This window comes from Bufo bufo, chromosome 2 (genome assembly GCF_905171765.1).
Source record: "Bufo bufo chromosome 2, aBufBuf1.1, whole genome shotgun sequence".
NCBI classification, from domain to species: Eukaryota; Metazoa; Chordata; class Amphibia; order Anura; family Bufonidae; genus Bufo; species Bufo bufo.
The window spans coordinates 600,279,999-600,297,094 of NC_053390.1; positions in this window are offsets into that span (position 1 = coordinate 600,279,999).

A 17,096-nucleotide genomic window follows, 5' to 3' on the forward strand; every position below is an offset into this window, starting at 1 on the left:
TGAAGCGGATCTTGTCACCAGTCGTGTGGGGTCTCAGAGATGATAGGCCGGGGTGAGCCCTCTTCTTGAGACATTTCCTGAAGTAAGGGAAGAGGACTTGCTTAAGATCATGGGACATCTACTGTACCATTGTTATGTGAGCTTAGATGGCTCCCAGTGATCTTGATATGATTGACCTTGGTGTGAGAGGTCGGCTGATCTCCACTCACAATCCTGTCCTGGAGAAGGCATTGAGATGGACTCAGGTGATGATCTGTGAATCTCCCTTGCAATCTTTTAAAAGGGGGAGGTGTCAGGAATAAGGGCCGCCTCATTCCTAGTTATGATTGCTGTGATATATGTTTTATGGGTATATGTCATAGTATAACAGTCCAGTGTGATTCGCATTCATATACAGTATGTATTTATGTTTTTGTATTGCCAGGTCAGCAGCCATTGATGAATTGGTTGAAGGCTGCATATAGTGCCGAGATGTCTGCCTCATATCTGTGAAAACAGCAAACTGCTCACCTGGGGGTTAGTTAGCACAGAGATGCTAACCAGGATGGGCCCTTTTGCTGATCACACTCAGGACAGGGGACAGCAGACTCTCCGGTGCCATGTGTCAGCACGGGAGCTTCATACCAGAGAATGAACAATAAGTTGTAATCCTTCATAACTTGTTCAGGATGGGGCTGACGTCTCCAAAACCCAGCTCATCATATCTGGTATGATAGGGGGATCGCATGGACACCAGACATGGCGTATTAACTCGCCTTATTCTTCTTAAAATAAGGATCTCATCTTCTGAGCGTCCTGGATGTGTCTCGTTTGATATGCTAGGACTCGGAACGATGCAATATGAATTATGAAGAAGGTCTGGGGTCTGTAGTTTCCCAGTTGGCCTGGTGAAGATATCTTTTTGATATTTTCATACCTGTTCCCTAGATGGCCAGTGGGCCGGCTGCATGGGTAATAAAGCTCGGCCAGAGGGGCTGAGTCAGAGGTGGGAGTGAGAATCCCCCTCAGACCTGTCCCTGGAGGAAAGGCATAAACATGCAATCCCTGGATATTTGGGAGTCACAAAGTGGGAGATCTAATCGAATTAGTTTGTGCACCATTATTCTGTCCAAATCTCCTGGGAGGAAAGGACTTTTACCACGCAACTGCTAAGTATCAGAACTTTCTATGTTTTCTCCTTTTTATTTTACAATTGTTTGCCATTTATGTATGTCTCTTGTTAATAAATTTTTGTAACCAAGTGCTGTCTATTTTTAATACATTAAACCTAAAAGTTTAATGGTCTGTCTTGTAACCTTAAGAACCTGTTAGCTCCATGAAGATTATGTGTGCAGTCTGAGGCTGTATGTTGTTTTCCGTGAGGCTTACTACCGTGTGTGGGTGTCTGCTTGCAAGTGGAACACTCAGGGGTGTCCTGTCGACCTTAAACCTGACGGGTGGTGGCAGTGAAAGTTTTGTGTTAGTGCGTGGGTGTGCTTGCAGGCTTCAGGTAGCAATTTATGCTCGAGTTACAGCTCGGCGCAGGGCGTAACAGCGTGTGAGGACGTGAGGTGAATCGGCCTGAAGGGCTTGGGCAACCCTTGTCACGTGACGCGGTGGGCTGGTCTGGTCCCCAGTACGTGACAGTACCGAATCCGAATTTCCTCACGCTTCGTTGTAACGAATCACATTTTTTCTTAAAATGGCTGCTGCACGTGTTAGGACATGGAGCAAGGAACTATGGGAACAAGGGATTACCCACAATGCCATTCATGCAGTCAATCAGTCCCACAAATAGCCTCAGCCATCTTGGATTCAGCCATTTTCCGGTGTACTTAGTGCATGCAGAGACATCAGCAGGCGCTAGAGACAGTGGTAGAAAAGACTCTAAAACTTTTATTTTGCTGTATAGAAGTTCAGGGAAAGGATAGGGAGGAATCATTACACAGTATTGAAGCAGAACAGGGTTCAGTAGGGGAGTTTACGGCCTGGGTAACAGAAACAATCCTATTACACCTTGCTGCACTGACTGGGGATCCAAATTGCCATTATACAGCTCTGTAATTCCAGCAAACCGTTATTATTGGGGTGCAAGCATGGGTGTAGGAACCCCCAAAAATCTGGGGGGGACAGCATTTTTGCTCGCCGGGTATATTCTTATTCAGTAAACTGCGAGTTGATTATATCGTCAAATTTTAAGTGTGTGTGTGTGTGTGTGTGTGTGTGAACCCCCCCCCCACACACTTACAGTTCTGAAGACTCAGGGGTGCTGGCTGGCTTGGCCGGGCAGAAGGAGTGTGGGAGACTGTGAGGCCTTTTTCTCCAAGCTGCTCCGGATCAGTGCTCTGGGCAGCTGGGCTCCGGGCTGGAAGTGGGCACAATAAGAAAAAAATATGTTTCATTACACCTCAGGTCAGACCACCAATCAGACCCCCAATGTTAATCTGACCTCAGCTAACAGCCCCAATAAGATCCCCAATGTTAATAAGACCTCAGATCACACCTCAGCTCAGACCCCAATATGAATGACCCCCTATCAGACCTCAGATAAGAGCCCCAGTGCCTCTCATCAGCCAAAAATAACAGCCCCCCCAATCATGTGCCAGTAATAACAGCCCCCCCAATCATGTGCCAGTAATAACAGCCCCCCAATCATGTGCCAGTAATAACAGCCCCCCCAATCATGTGCCAGTAATAACAGCCCCCCCAATCATGTGCCAGTAATAACAGCCCCCCCCAATCATGTGCCAGTAATAACAGCCCCCCAATCATGTGCCAGTAATAGCCCCCCAATCATGTGCCAGTAATAGCCCCCCAATCATGTGCCAGTAATAGCCCCCCAATCATGTGCCAGTAATGGCCCCCCAATCAAGTGCCAGTAATAGCCCCCCAATCATGTGCCAGTAATAGCCCCCCCAATCATGTGCCAGTAATAGCCCCCCCAATCATGTGCCAGTAATAGCCCCCCAATCAAGTGCCAGTAATAGCCCCCCAATCAAGTGCCAGTAATAGCCCCCCAATCAAGTGCCAGTAATAGCCCCCCCAATCAAGTGCCAGTAATAGCCCCCCCCCAATCAAGTGCCAGTAAAACAAAGTATTGTATATATATAAAAAATAAAAAAAATACCACTTATACTTACCTCTTTGGAGCGATGCGATGCAGGCCTCTTCTGGCCTGTCACTGTGTCCCGACTCCAGCGCTGTAAGGCTCAGGCGGCGCCGCTTACGCCTAGTAGTGCCGGCAGCCTATCAGAGGAACAGGAAAGGGACACACCTCCCTGCCCTGCTCCTCCGCACAGCCTTCTGTTTGTATCGCTGTCCTGAGGACGGCGATTCAAACAGAAACAGATCACCATGGAGATGAGCGCTTCGCTTCCACAATGGAAGCGCTCACCTCAGTGCCTGTGCCCGCCGCACACATTGCCCCGCTGCCGCTGGGGGGGATTTGACCATACCTGTCCCCCCCACATTATTTCCTGGGGGGGATCCGTCCCCCCCGTCCCCCCCGCTTCCTACGCCCATGGGTGCAAGTGCTGTTTGATACATCCATTAACAGGGTTTATTACAAGGAAATATTTCTACTTCTTATTTGCCCTTGTGCGATGCACAAGCATTTTTTGGCTTGTATTAGTGGGAAAAAAGGGCTTATTAACCGTTGTGTGGTGAAGTGAGAAAATTGCAGCCCGTTTTGTCATGTATTAGTGGCAAAAAATATATATATTTGCCATACGGCGGTGCAGTGATATGTTCTAAAGCCCTTTTTGGCGTGTATTAGTGGCAAAAAATATATATTTGCCGTTCAGCGGTGCAGTTATATGTTCTAAAGCCCTTTTTGGTGTGTAGTAGTGGCAAAAAAATATATATTTGCCATTCAGCGGTGCAGTTATTTGTTCTAAATCCTTTCATGGCATGTATAAATGGAAAAAAATAAGGGCCTATTTGCCGTTCAGCGGTGCAGTTATATGTTCTAAAGCACATTTTGGCATGTATTAGTGGAAAAAAAGGGCTTATTATCCGTTGTGTGGTGAAGTGAGAAAATTGCAGACGTTTTTGGGGTGTTTTAATTTCCTTTTAATTTTTTATTTGATCTAACAGTATGTCAGACAGAGAAGTGCCAGGCCCTGCACAGGGGAGTGGCAGACGCCTAAATGTTTCTGTTGCAGCAGAGTAAGGGGGCGTGACAGCAGGAGTCGCAGTGAGAGGCCTAAGCTCCCAGTGTCATTTAATGGTTGTGTCTTGATCAGCAACCCAGCGGTTCTTGACTAGTTGACTCGGTCATCCACTTCGTCCCAAGTGACATCAGACACCCCCAGCCAAGAGTCGGTGGGTTCGTCAGACACAACCCTTAGTTGGCATGGCCCGAGAGCAGGCCCTGTGCCTTCACCTGTCCTCAACCTGCCTCTGTCCTTTTCTGTTCCCTCAGCCAGAGAAGTATTATATGCTGTGGGCTCAGCTCCACTATACAGCGAGGACGAGATAGTAGAGGACAGTCAGCAGCTACTGGCCAGCCAAGATGTGTAGGAGACATCCACTGCTTCATCCGGTAGGCAGGCAATTAGAGATGAGGAGAGTGGAGTGGGAGTTGGTGTTGCGAACGGTCAGGCTCCTGACCCAGAGACCGTTGAGGAGGACATCAGTGACGTGCAGATACTACTCGATGATGATGATGTAGCTAATCGCACTTGGGAGCCGGGTGAATTAGGTGCTTCATCATCATCGGGAGAAGAGGGTGGCAGCTTGCCCGTGAGGCAGCGGCGTCTCCAGCAAGTCGTTAGCGTGGGCTGGAGTCAGCAGGGTGGCACCAGTGAAAGGTCGGGAGCCAAACGTGCTCGGGGTAGACCACTCGCTTCACAGGAGCCTACCTGCCCGGAAAGTAGTGGTGCAGGGGTTCACGGAAGCAGCGGCGGTAGCAGTCAGTCAGTGCAGAGTGCTGGGGGTAAAATCACCTACTCGGCGGTGTGGCAGTGTTTTGTTAAGCCGCCGGAGGAGGTGAACATGGCCATTTGTAGAATCTGTGGGCAGAAGGTGAAGTGTGGCCAGGGTGCCAATGTTGGCACCACAGCCCTGCATCAACATATGCGGCATCACCATAAAGTGGCCTGGGAGAACAGTGGCTCCAATGTGGTGGTCCAGCCTGCTGCAGCAACCGCTGCATCACCCAGTGGCACGCACCCGATTTCAATCAGTCAAGGCTCTACCACTTAAGCTGAAGGGAGCTGTCTGTCCTTCCCATCATCTGCTGGTCCTGATGCTCCTGCTCCTTCTCCTACTCCTCATCATTTATTCCATCAACAACCTATCACAAAAGTAATTGCCAAGAGACAACAGTATGCGTGCACTCATCCAATGGTGCAGAAGCTAAATGTGCTCCTGGCCAAGTTGCTGGTGCTGCAGTCCCTCCCTTTCCAAGTGGTGGACTCTGCACCTTTCAGAGAACTGATGGCTTCTGCCGAGCCGAGGTGGAGAGTTTCAAGTCGTCATTTCTTTGCCAAAAAGGCAGTACCAGCCCTGCACACGTACAGGGCTGCCCATAATTATTCATACCCCTGGCAAATTTTGACTTAAAGTTACTTTTATTCAACCAGCAAGTAATTATTTGACGGGAAATGACATAGGTGTCTCCCAAAAGATAATAACACGATGTACAAGAGGCATTATTGTGGAAAAAAAAACATTTCTCAGCTTTTATTTACATTTGAGCAAAAAGTGTCCAGTCCAAAATTATTCATACCCTTCACAAACTGTCACAGTCTGTGGGAAAATCAAAAGTTCTATATTATTCCAAATAGTCCAAGCTGTTCTAAAGCATCCTAATTACCCTGATTAATTAGGAACAGCTGTTTTAATCAACTCAACAGGTGAAAAACAGCAGCTCTCTGCAGTTGGTTTGTGGACAGTCATGGCTAAGACAAAGGAGCTCAGTGAGGACCTGCGGCTGTGCATTGTGGCTGCTCACAAGTCAGGAAAGGGCTACAAGGCCATTTCTAAATGTTTTCAAGTTCCAGTGGCTACAGTCCAAAGTATTATAAAAAAAAAAATACAAGATGTTCCGCACTGTGGAAAATCTCAGAGGACGTGGTCGGAAGCCAAAAGTGACACCTGTGCTGGCCAGGAGGATAGTTAGACAGGTAAAAAATAATCCAAGGATCACTACCAAGGCCATCCTGGTGAATCTGGGCACTGCTGGTGACAATGTCTCAAGGTAGACAACCCAACAGACACTACACACTGCTTGGTTCCACAGATGCAGACCTAGGAGGACGCCACTTCTCCATATAAGGCACACAAAATCTTGCTTGGCCTTTGCAAAAGCTCATCTGGACAAAGAAGAATACTTCTGGTCTTCTGTGTTATGGTCAGATGAAGCAAAAATTGAATTGTTTGGTCACAATGATGTTGTCTTCATTTGGCGTAAAAAAGGAAAAGCCTTCAACCCAAAGAACACCATTCCCACTGTCAAACATGATGGTGGTAATCTAATTCTTTGGGGGTGTTTTTCAGCCAATAGACCAGGGAACCTAATCACAGTAAAGGGCACCATGAAAAAAGAGCAATACATGAGGATTCTCAACAACAACAACATCAGGCAGTCTGCAGAGAAACTTGGCCTTGGGCACCAGTGGACATGACAATTACCCAAAACACACAGCAAAAGTGGTGAAGAAATGGTTAGCAGACAACAACATTAACGTTTTGGAGTGGCCCAGCCAGAGTCCAGACTTGAATCCAATTGAGAATCTGTGGAGGGAGCCAAAGATCAGGGTGATGGCAAGAAGACCCTCCAACCTGAAAGATTTGGAGCTTATTGCTAAAGATGAATATGCAAAAATACCTGTGAAGACATGCAAAAAGCTGGTCTGCAATTATAGGAAGCGTTTGATTGCTGTTATAGCCAATAAAAGCTTTTCTATTGATTATTGAGAAGGGTATGAATAATTTTGGACTGGACACTTTTTGCTCAAATGTAAATAAAAGCTGAGAAATGTTTTTTTTTCACAATAATGCCTCTTGTACATCGTCTTATTATCTTTTGGGAAACACCTATGACATTTCCCGTCAAAAAATTACTTGCTGGTTGAATAAAAGTAAAAATTTGCCAGGGGTATAAAAAAATTATGGGCAGCACTGTATGTAGAACAGAAGGTGGGCCAGTCCTTGAGCCTGTCGGTGTCTGCCAAAGTGCACAGGAGCGCAGATGTGTGGAGTTGCAACTACGGTCAGGAACAATACATGTCCTTTACGGCCCACTGGGTGAATGTAGTTCCTGCACAGCCACACCAGCAACTTGGCCAGGTGATCCTGCTTCCGCCTCTACCTTCTCACGCCGTTGGTCCTGCGACAATGTTCGCCTCTGCCTTCTCATCCTCCACTGTGTCCTCAGCCTCCACTGCAGGGACAATTCACAGTGCCCCTCCAGCATACTATATGTGCAGGGCATGGTGGTGTCACGCTGTTCTGCACCTCGTATGCCTGGGAGAACGGAGTCACACAGGGGAGGAACTGCTCCGTGTCCTTCATCAAGAAATCGAATCCTGGCTTTCTCCTCGACAACTCAAAATCGGAACCATAGTGACTGACAACAGGAAGAACATGGTGTTGGCGCTGCGTCAAGGAGGGCTGAGCCATGCGCCCTGCATGGCATACGTGTTCAATCTGGTTGTCAAGCGATTCCTGACGTCTTCCACTCATCTGCAAGACATCCTAAAAATGGCCAGGAAACTATGCATGCACTTCAGCAATTTGTACACGGCAAAGCAAACCCTCCTTGAGCTGCAGCAGCAGAACGGCATCCCCCAACATAGGCTGATATGCGACGTTTCCACCCGTTGGAATTCCACACTCCATATGTTGGACCGACTATATAAAGAGAAAGGCCATAAACGATTTCCTGATGATCCAAGCAGACAGGAGTTCTCCCCTGTGTAACTTCGATGTCAGCCAGTGGCAGCTCATGCGTGACAGCTGCCGTATGCTCAGGCCCTTTGAGGAGGCCACGTTATTTGTCAGTCGCTAGGACTACAGGACGAGCAAAGTCATTCCACTGCGTCATGTCCTGGAACAGATGCTGGTAAATCTGGCTGGTCAGGGGACTGGAGACGTTGCGTCTAGATCTCACGGCCACATGAGCACTGTGGGGGCTGAACTGGATGAGGGGGAGGACATTGGAGCACAAGCAATGTGTAGCGAAATGGGTGGTTTTTCTACACAGGTGACAGGAGAGGAGGAGCAGAAGCCAGAGGAGCTACAGGGTAATAAAGAAGATGAGGCACAGGACCTGACACACTGTGGCAGTATGCAGTGGAGATGGAGGCAGGGAGTCCCTCCAAATCACTTGCACAAATGGCCCAATGCATGCTCACTTGCTTGCGTAGTGACAGCTGAATTGTCACCATTCGGCAGAGGGATGACGTCTGGCTCTCCACCTTGTTGGACCCTCGTTACCAGTCCAAAATAGGGGCCTTTTTTGCACCCGCTGAGAGGGAGGACAAACTGAACTACTATAGAGACATCCTATGTAGTCAGTTGGCCGCAGCCTATCTGCGCCATTGTCCATCCTCTCACAGGTCTGACTGGGGGTGGCCCTCTGCACTCACGTTCCTCTACCATGGCTGCTCTGGCAGGGTGGGGGGGGCATAGGAGCAGTTCCAGCCCCATCAGCAGCAACTTGAGTCTAGATTCGCTGATGAGCAGCTTTCTTCACCCGCCTAGTGAAGAGACTACTCACCAGCAACAGCTAGACCTGGAGCAGGATCTGAACCAGCAGGTGGTGGCATACTTGGAGTGCACCCTGCCACCCCACATTGAAGATCCGCTGGATTACTGGGCAGCCAAACAGGATTTGTGGCCGCAACTGGCAGAGTTTTCCCTGGAAAAGCTGTCCTGCCCGGCCAGTAGTGTGGCATCAGAGCGGGTGCTTAGTGTGGCGGGGGCCATAGTTACCCCAAGAAGAACTCACCTGTCCACCCAAAATGTGGAGAGACTGACCTTTGTCAAGATGAATCAGGCGTGGATCAATTGGCTTATGATTTGGTAGCCAAAAGCAGGAGTGGGTACAAAACACAGAAGACATGCAAATATGCCATTAACGTGTCATCTCTGTTTTGGATCCACTCCTGTTTTTTTTTGGCATTAGCAATACTGATGGATTACTGACCAAATGCTGACCGAGTGAAGGCGAATGCTCCACAGACAGGATCCATTTTTTGGGGGTTATTGTTCTGACAGATCAGAGGGGCAAAATAATCAGTGACATCAACACAAACTTACTGCTGACACCCTCTCCACTCTGACGGGGGGCTCTACTTGTATAAGCGTTTAATAGAACAGGTTCTATAGACATCTATGTGGAATCTAGGAAAAAACGGCTGGCACTCGCTATGTGGTTGCACATCAAACAACTATTTATTAGTAATTAACCGCTAGTTCAACAGTAGATATTAGCAGAAATACATGCACTTTAACATTAAAATAACATTGTTAAAAGAACCCCTAAAAAATAAATAATATAAAATACAATAACACTGGACTGGTTGCGTCACAAACCGCACCAAAGTAATGTCTCTTGAGACAGTATAGTGTTCCTTTGCCAGTTTGCAGTATGTCTCCAATTCAGTGTACTGTCTCTTTAAATAAGAAAATATAGCCAAGTCCACAAGCTATTTTAGTTATTGGGGGATATCATCTCCCTCTCTATGTTTACCGTCAGTAGTTCTTGTATTACTGGATATTGTAGCCTTCAGTAGTTGGGTATGTGGTGAATTCACAGAAAAAGTTTGGCTTACCCACATAAACGACACTCCGGCCGTCTGATTCAGCCGCTTGTTCCACTGCTCGCTCTCGGCGTCCCCGCTCTCTGGCGTCTGTCACGTGGTGTACCAGAGATATCGCGGGACTTGGGAATTTCAGTCCGATATTCTTAGTCCGATATTCCTATGAGAGCTGCAGGTCGGATGAAGAAATGGAGCGCTCCACTTTGTAAAAGATACTTTAGATTTCATCCATCATATCCAGAAGCTTGATGTTGGCAGGGATATAACTCTAAACGCGTTTCGAGGACTTCAATCCTCTTCCTCAGTAGCTATATCCCTGTTGTTGAATCCCCTCCTTTTATACCGTCATGAGTGATCTGCAAAAACTGGGCTGGAATCACTTATTCTTATAATGCGATTTTTGGTGCGGTTTTGGTGCGGTTTTGAAAACGCACCTGCGTTTTTTGTGGCATCGAGACCGCAGCCTCTTAATTAGTATTAGTGTGGCCAAACCATGGTCAAAATCAAATATAACATGTCAAAAAATCAACAACAATATATACAATTTTATATAAAAGACAATTTAAAATATACCGCAGGAGATCCATCATTTATAAATAGATAAGAACAAGATAGTACTATAATCTATAAAGACTTCTATATATCCAAGGGTCTCATCCTCTACATATTGTATTCATATCTATCCTCCAATAATAGTATTCGTAGTGGAAGATAGTGTAGGTGGCTGCGTGCCTATCGGCAAGAGGGGATCACAGCGCCGGTAAACGGCCAAACATGAGATCCCCAATTGACTGAGAGGCACACCGCCTAATCTATAAGAAGCCAAAGATTTCCAGCTCGGCGTTTAAGCCTACTGGCATCAGGCTTCCAAAATTATAGATTTGCTTGGATTCTGCCCTAGACATCCGCTCAATATGGTTTCCACCCCTCCAGTGTCTATCGATTTTTTCTAAAGCCACAAAGGACAGACCTGTAGGGTCTTGTCCGTGAGCCTCTTTAAAGTGCCTTGAGAGTGAGTGTTTTTCATAACCTTTCTTAATATTGGAAATATGTTCCGATATCCTCACTCTCAAGGTCCTTTTAGTCCGTCCAATATATTGCCTTGAGCACGGGCATTGTACTAAATAAATAACGCTCACAGAATTGCATGTGAGAAATTGATCAATCTCCCATACAAAAGAATTTTGTGTGGAAGATACCCTCTTGGTATTCCTTGGAATTTTTGTAATTTTGCAGCAAATACAATGTCCACATTTGTAAAAACCTTTCAGATTAGTTAGTCTGCCAGTATTTGATGTCACTATCTTTTTAGTTTTAATCGATGGGGCTACTTTTATCCCTAAATTGGCCGCCCTCGTATATATTATCTGTGGTCTGGCTGGTATAAGCCTGCCCATTATTTTGTCTTGTAGCAAATGGTGCCAATGCCGTTTAATAATTTCTTCCACCTTCCTTCTTTGCGTCGTATAAGGAAGGATAATTCTGAACTGGGAGTCTGTTTCACTTTGTTCTGCTGTTTTTACAGTTAATAATGAGTTTCTCGGTAGTTTCCTCACTTTCTCCAATGATCCTTCTAATATATTGGTCGGATACTGTTTGGCCAGGAATTTATCCCTCAGGTGCATTGCTTCTAATTCGAACTGAGCCTCTTCGGTACAGTTCCGTTTTAATCTACGGAACTGTCCGAAGGGTACATTCAGTAACCAATTCGGCAAATGGCAACTAGAATGCAAAATGAATGCATTCCGGGCCGTAGGCTTTTGATATGTCTTACATATATATTTGTTTGCTGCTCGCATAATCGATAGATCTAAAAATTCAATTTCTGTCGCATTTGTGCTCTGGGTAAAAACCAAATTCAAGTTATTTACATTAAGTTCTATTATAAAATTGTTAAGACTATCTTGATCTCCCTTCCAAACTAAAAGAACGTCGTCGATATAACGACGCCAGAGCACCAGGCTACCCCCTCTATGCTGATCAATAGTTTCCCGTTCCCATTGTGCTAGGAACAGGTTTGCATAGCTGGGGGCAAACCTGGTGCCCATGGCTGTTCCTCTAATCTGTAAATAAAAACATCCCTCAAAATAAAAATAATTATGTTGTAAGATGTGTTTAATACCTTCTAAAATGAAATCTGATTGCTGTTTCTTCATTGTCTTATCGTTTTCCAGATGGGCTTTAATGGCTCTTATTCCTGCTTCATGGTCTATTACCGTGTAGAGGGACTTGATATCGAGTGTAGTCATAATCCAGTCCTCTCCCACGTTTAACCCTTCTAATACCTGGATAATTTGTGTAGTATCCCTCAGGTATGATATAGTTGTTTTCACCATGGGTTGTAGCCAGGTGTCTATATATCTTGATAAATTTGATGTTAAAGAGCCAATACCTGATACTATGGGGCGGCCCGGAGGACTCTCCATGTCCTTGTGTACCTTAGGAAGGCAGTAAAAGACCGGGAGTCTTCCGGGCGTCCCCATAATATACTCTGATTCTTGTTGAGACAAAATACCCATCTGGACCCCTCTCTGACAATATTCTTCTAATTTCTCACTAAATCTCGTTGTGGGATCTGTGTCCAGTTTTTTATATGTCAATTTATCAGATAATTGTCTCTCACATTCCTGTATATATTTTGCGGTATCCAAAATCACGATCGCCCCCCCTTTGTCTGCGGGGCGAATCGTGATTTTCTCATTTTTTTGTAGTTCTCTAACTGCGGACACTTCTCCATTTGTTAAGTTTTTTCTATATAATTGTCTCTCTTTTATTTTTCTGAGATCGGCTTCAACATTTTTCTGGAAGCTACCCATTTCTGGGCCAATTTCATTTCTGGGGAATTTTTTTGATTTTTTCTTTAAGTTCGTGTGTTTAAACCTTTCTTCTATTTGCGTAGTTATGGAAATCGGATTTTTAATAAAGTATTTTTTTAGGCATATATTCCTCATAAATTTTTGGATCCCGATGTAGGTATCAAATTTGTTTAGTTGTGCGCTAGGTGCGAATTTTAATCCTTTATTTAGAAGAGAGCTTTGTGCTGGTGTAAGTGTCGTATTACTCAAATTAATAATGTTGTCCTGTTCTGTGCTATGTGGGTTTACCTGTGAGTCCTTCTTTTTCCTCCCCCTTCGTGTCTTATTGATTCTGATTGGTGATTGTGATATGTTTGTTTTTGATTTTCCCTCTGAGTGTATATCGGTGGTGTTCTCTGGTGATCCCTCTGTCCTAGTGGACGTGTTTGGTGCGGTGTATAGTAGGACTCTTCCTGTCTGTGGTGGTTGTGATGCCTCAAATTGTACTGATGTTTCTGTGGTGATTGTGCCCTCCTGTTGTGTTCTGGTGTTCGTAGGTGTCTGGATTTTACTCTTGGTGAGTGGTGAGGTGGGGTCCCATCTAAAAAAGGCTGCTGCGCCAATGTTTCAAACCTATTCCTAGTTGGTATTATAGGTTTAATTTGTTCTACAGGGGGTCTGTCTCTATTGTCCAATTTGTTCTGATCTTTATATACTGTTTTGGGGACAAAATTGTGTTTTTTACTCTTTTTTGTAATTATTTCGGATTCTATTTTGTCCAAATTTTTACATATTCTGTCTTGCCATAAATTCATAATACTATCTTTGGGTAGTGAATCTATTTTTATTTTCATCCTATTGATTTCGTCAGTAATATTTCCCAACATTTGTACTCTCCTTTTTATAATTAGTTCAACTAGTGCCCTTGATTGTATATGCAGGAGGTTAGCCCATTCAAGGTTAAATTCCTCCCCATATAAATCCTGTGCTGGAGTTTTCAATAGTTGCAGGCCTTTTGGGATCCTATCTTGATCTAAATATTGGCGTAAGGATCTAATCTCCCAATTGTGTTTTAGTTGTTTGATAACCAAATGTTCTAATTCTCTAAATATATCATGTACAGATTTGGTCTCTGTATTTTCCATTAATGGAACTTCAAATAGAAAAGTGTCCACTTTTTGTTTTTTTAGTTCGATGTGATTCCACATATCCATCCTGAGTATGGTGGGAGCTAAATCCACAAGGAGTGATAAGAAAATAGAAATATAGAAAATATGTGGATAGCTCACCACCCTCCTCGGTACGGTAGGGGTGCTCTAGCCGAAGGACTGCTCACTCAGTCAGTCCAAGAGATATGCGTAAACTAGGAAAAAACGGCTGGCACTCGCTATGTGGTTGCACATCAAACAACTATTTATTAGTAATTAACCGCTAGTTCAACAGTAGATATTAGCAGAAATACATGCACTTTAACATTAAAATAACATTGTTAAAAGAACCCCTAAAAAATAAATAATATAAAATACAATAACACTGGACTGGTTGCGTCACAAACCGCACCAAAGTAATGTCTCTTGAGACAGTATAGTGTTCCTTTGCCAGTTTGCAGTATGTCTCCAATTCAGTGTACTGTCTCTTTAAATAAGAAAATATAGCCAAGTCCACAAGCTATTTTAGTTATTGGGGGATATCATCTCCCTCTCTATGTTTACCGTCAGTAGTTCTTGTATTACTGGATATTGTAGCCTTCAGTAGTTGGGTATGTGGTGAATTCACAGAAAAGTTTTGGCTTACCCACATAAACGACACTCCGGCCGTCTGATTCAGCCGCTTGTTCCACTGCTCGCTCTCGGCGTCCCCGCTCTCTGGCGTCTGTCACGTGGTGTACCAGAGATATCGCGGGACTTGGGAATTTCAGTCCGATATTCTTAGTCCGATATTCCTATGAGAGCTGCAGGTCGGATGAAGAAATGGAGCGCTCCACTTTGTAAAAGATACTTTAGATTTCATCCATCATATCCAGAAGCTTGATGTTGGCAGGGATATAACGCTAAACGCGTTTCGAGGACTTCAATCCTCTTCCTCAGTAGCTATATCCCTGTTGTTGAATCCCCTCCTTTTATACCGTCATGAGTGATCTGCAAAAACTGGGCTGGAATCACTTATTCTTATAATGCGATTTTTGGTGCGGTTTTGGTGCGGTTTTGAAAACGCACCTGCGTTTTTTGTGGCATCGAGACCGCAGCCTCTTAATTAGTATTAGTGTGGCCAAACCATGGTCAAAATCAAATATAACATGTCAAAAAATCAACAACAATATATACAATTTTATATAAAAGACAATTTAAAATATACCGCAGGAGATCCATCATTTATAAATAGATAAGAACAAGATAGTACTATAATCTATAAAGACTTCTATATATCCAAGGGTCTCATCCTCTACATATTGTATTCATATCTATCCTCCAATAATAGTATTCGTAGTGTTCGTAGTATCTTCCACTACGAATACTATTATTGGAGGATAGATATGAATACAATATGTAGAGGATGAGACCCTTGGATATATAGAAGTCTTTATAGATTATAGTACTATCTTGTTCTTATCTATTTATAAATGATGGATCTCCTGCGGTATATTTTAAATTGTCTTTTATATAAAATTGTATATATTGTTGTTGATTTTTTGACATGTTATATTTGATTTTGACCATGGTTTGGCCACACTAATACTAATTAAGAGGCTGCGGTCTCGATGCCACAAAAAACGCAGGTGCGTTTTCAAAACCGCACCAAAACCGCACCAAAAATCGCATTATAAGAATAAGTGATTCCAGCCCAGTTTTTGCAGATCACTCATGACGGTATAAAAGGAGGGGATTCAACAACAGGGATATAGCTACTGAGGAAGAGGATTGAAGTCCTCGAAACGCGTTTAGCGTTATATCCCTGCCAACATCAAGCTTCTGGATATGATGGATGAAATCTAAAGTATCTTTTACAAAGTGGAGCGCTCCATTTCTTCATCCGACCTGCAGCTCTCAGGAATATCGGACTAAGAATATCGGACTGAAATTCCCAAGTCCCGCGATATCTCTGGTACACCACGTGACAGACGCCAGAGAGCGGGGACGCCGAGAGCGAGCAGTGGAACAAGCGGCTGAATCAGACGGCCGGAGTGTCGTTTATGTGGGTAAGCCAAAACTTTTCTGTGAATTCACCACATACCCAACTACTGAAGGCTACAATATCCAGTAATACAAGAACTACTGACGGTAAACATAGAGAGGGAGATGATATCCCCCAATAACTAAAATAGCTTGTGGACTTGGCTATATTTTCTTATTTAAAGAGACAGTACACTGAATTGGAGACATACTGCAAACTGGCAAAGGAACACTATACTGTCTCAAGAGACATTACTTTGGTGCGGTTTGTGACGCAACCAGTCCAGTGTTATTGTATTTTATATTATTTATTTTTTTAGGGGTTCTTTTAACAATGTTATTTTAATGTTAAAGTGCATGTATTTCTGCTAATATCTACTGTTGAACTAGCGGTTAATTACTAATAAATAGTTGTTTGATGTGCAACCACATAGCGAGTGCCAGCCGTTTTTTCCTAGTTTACGCATATCTCTTGGACTGACTGAGTGAGCAGTCCTTCGGCTAGAGCACCCCTACCGTACCGAGGAGGGTGGTGAGCTATCCACATATTTTCTATATTTCTATTTTCTTATCACTCCTTGTGGATTTAGCTCCCACCATACTCAGGATGGATATGTGGAATCACATCGAACTAAAAAAACAAAAAGTGGACACTTTTCTATTTGAAGTTCCATTAATGGAAAATACAGAGACCAAATCTGTACATGATATATTTAGAGAATTAGAACATTTGGTTATCAAACAACTAAAACACAATTGGGAGATTAGATCCTTACGCCAATATTTAGATCAAGATAGGATCCCAAAAGGCCTGCAACTATTGAAAACTCCAGCACAGGATTTATATGGGGAGGAATTTAACCTTGAATGGGCTAACCTCCTGCATATACAATCAAGGGCACTAGTTGAACTAATTATAAAAAGGAGAGTACAAATGTTGGGAAATATTACTGACGAAATCAATAGGATGAAAATAAAAATAGATTCACTACCCAAAGATAGTATTATGAATTTATGGCAAGACAGAATATGTAAAAATTTGGACAAAATAGAATCCGAAATAATTACAAAAAAGAGTAAAAAACACAATTTTGTCCCCAAAACAGTATATAAAGATCAGAACAAATTGGACAATAGAGACAGACCCCCTGTAGAACAAATTAAACCTATAATACCAACTAGGAATAGGTTTGAAACATTGGCGCAGCAGCCTTTTTTAGATGGGACCCCACCTCACCACTCACCAAGAGTAAAATCCAGACACCTACGAACACCAGAACACAACAGGAGGGCACAATCACCACAGAAACATCAGTACAATTTGAGGCATCACAACCACCACAGACAGGAAGAGTCCTACTATACACCGCACCAAACACGTC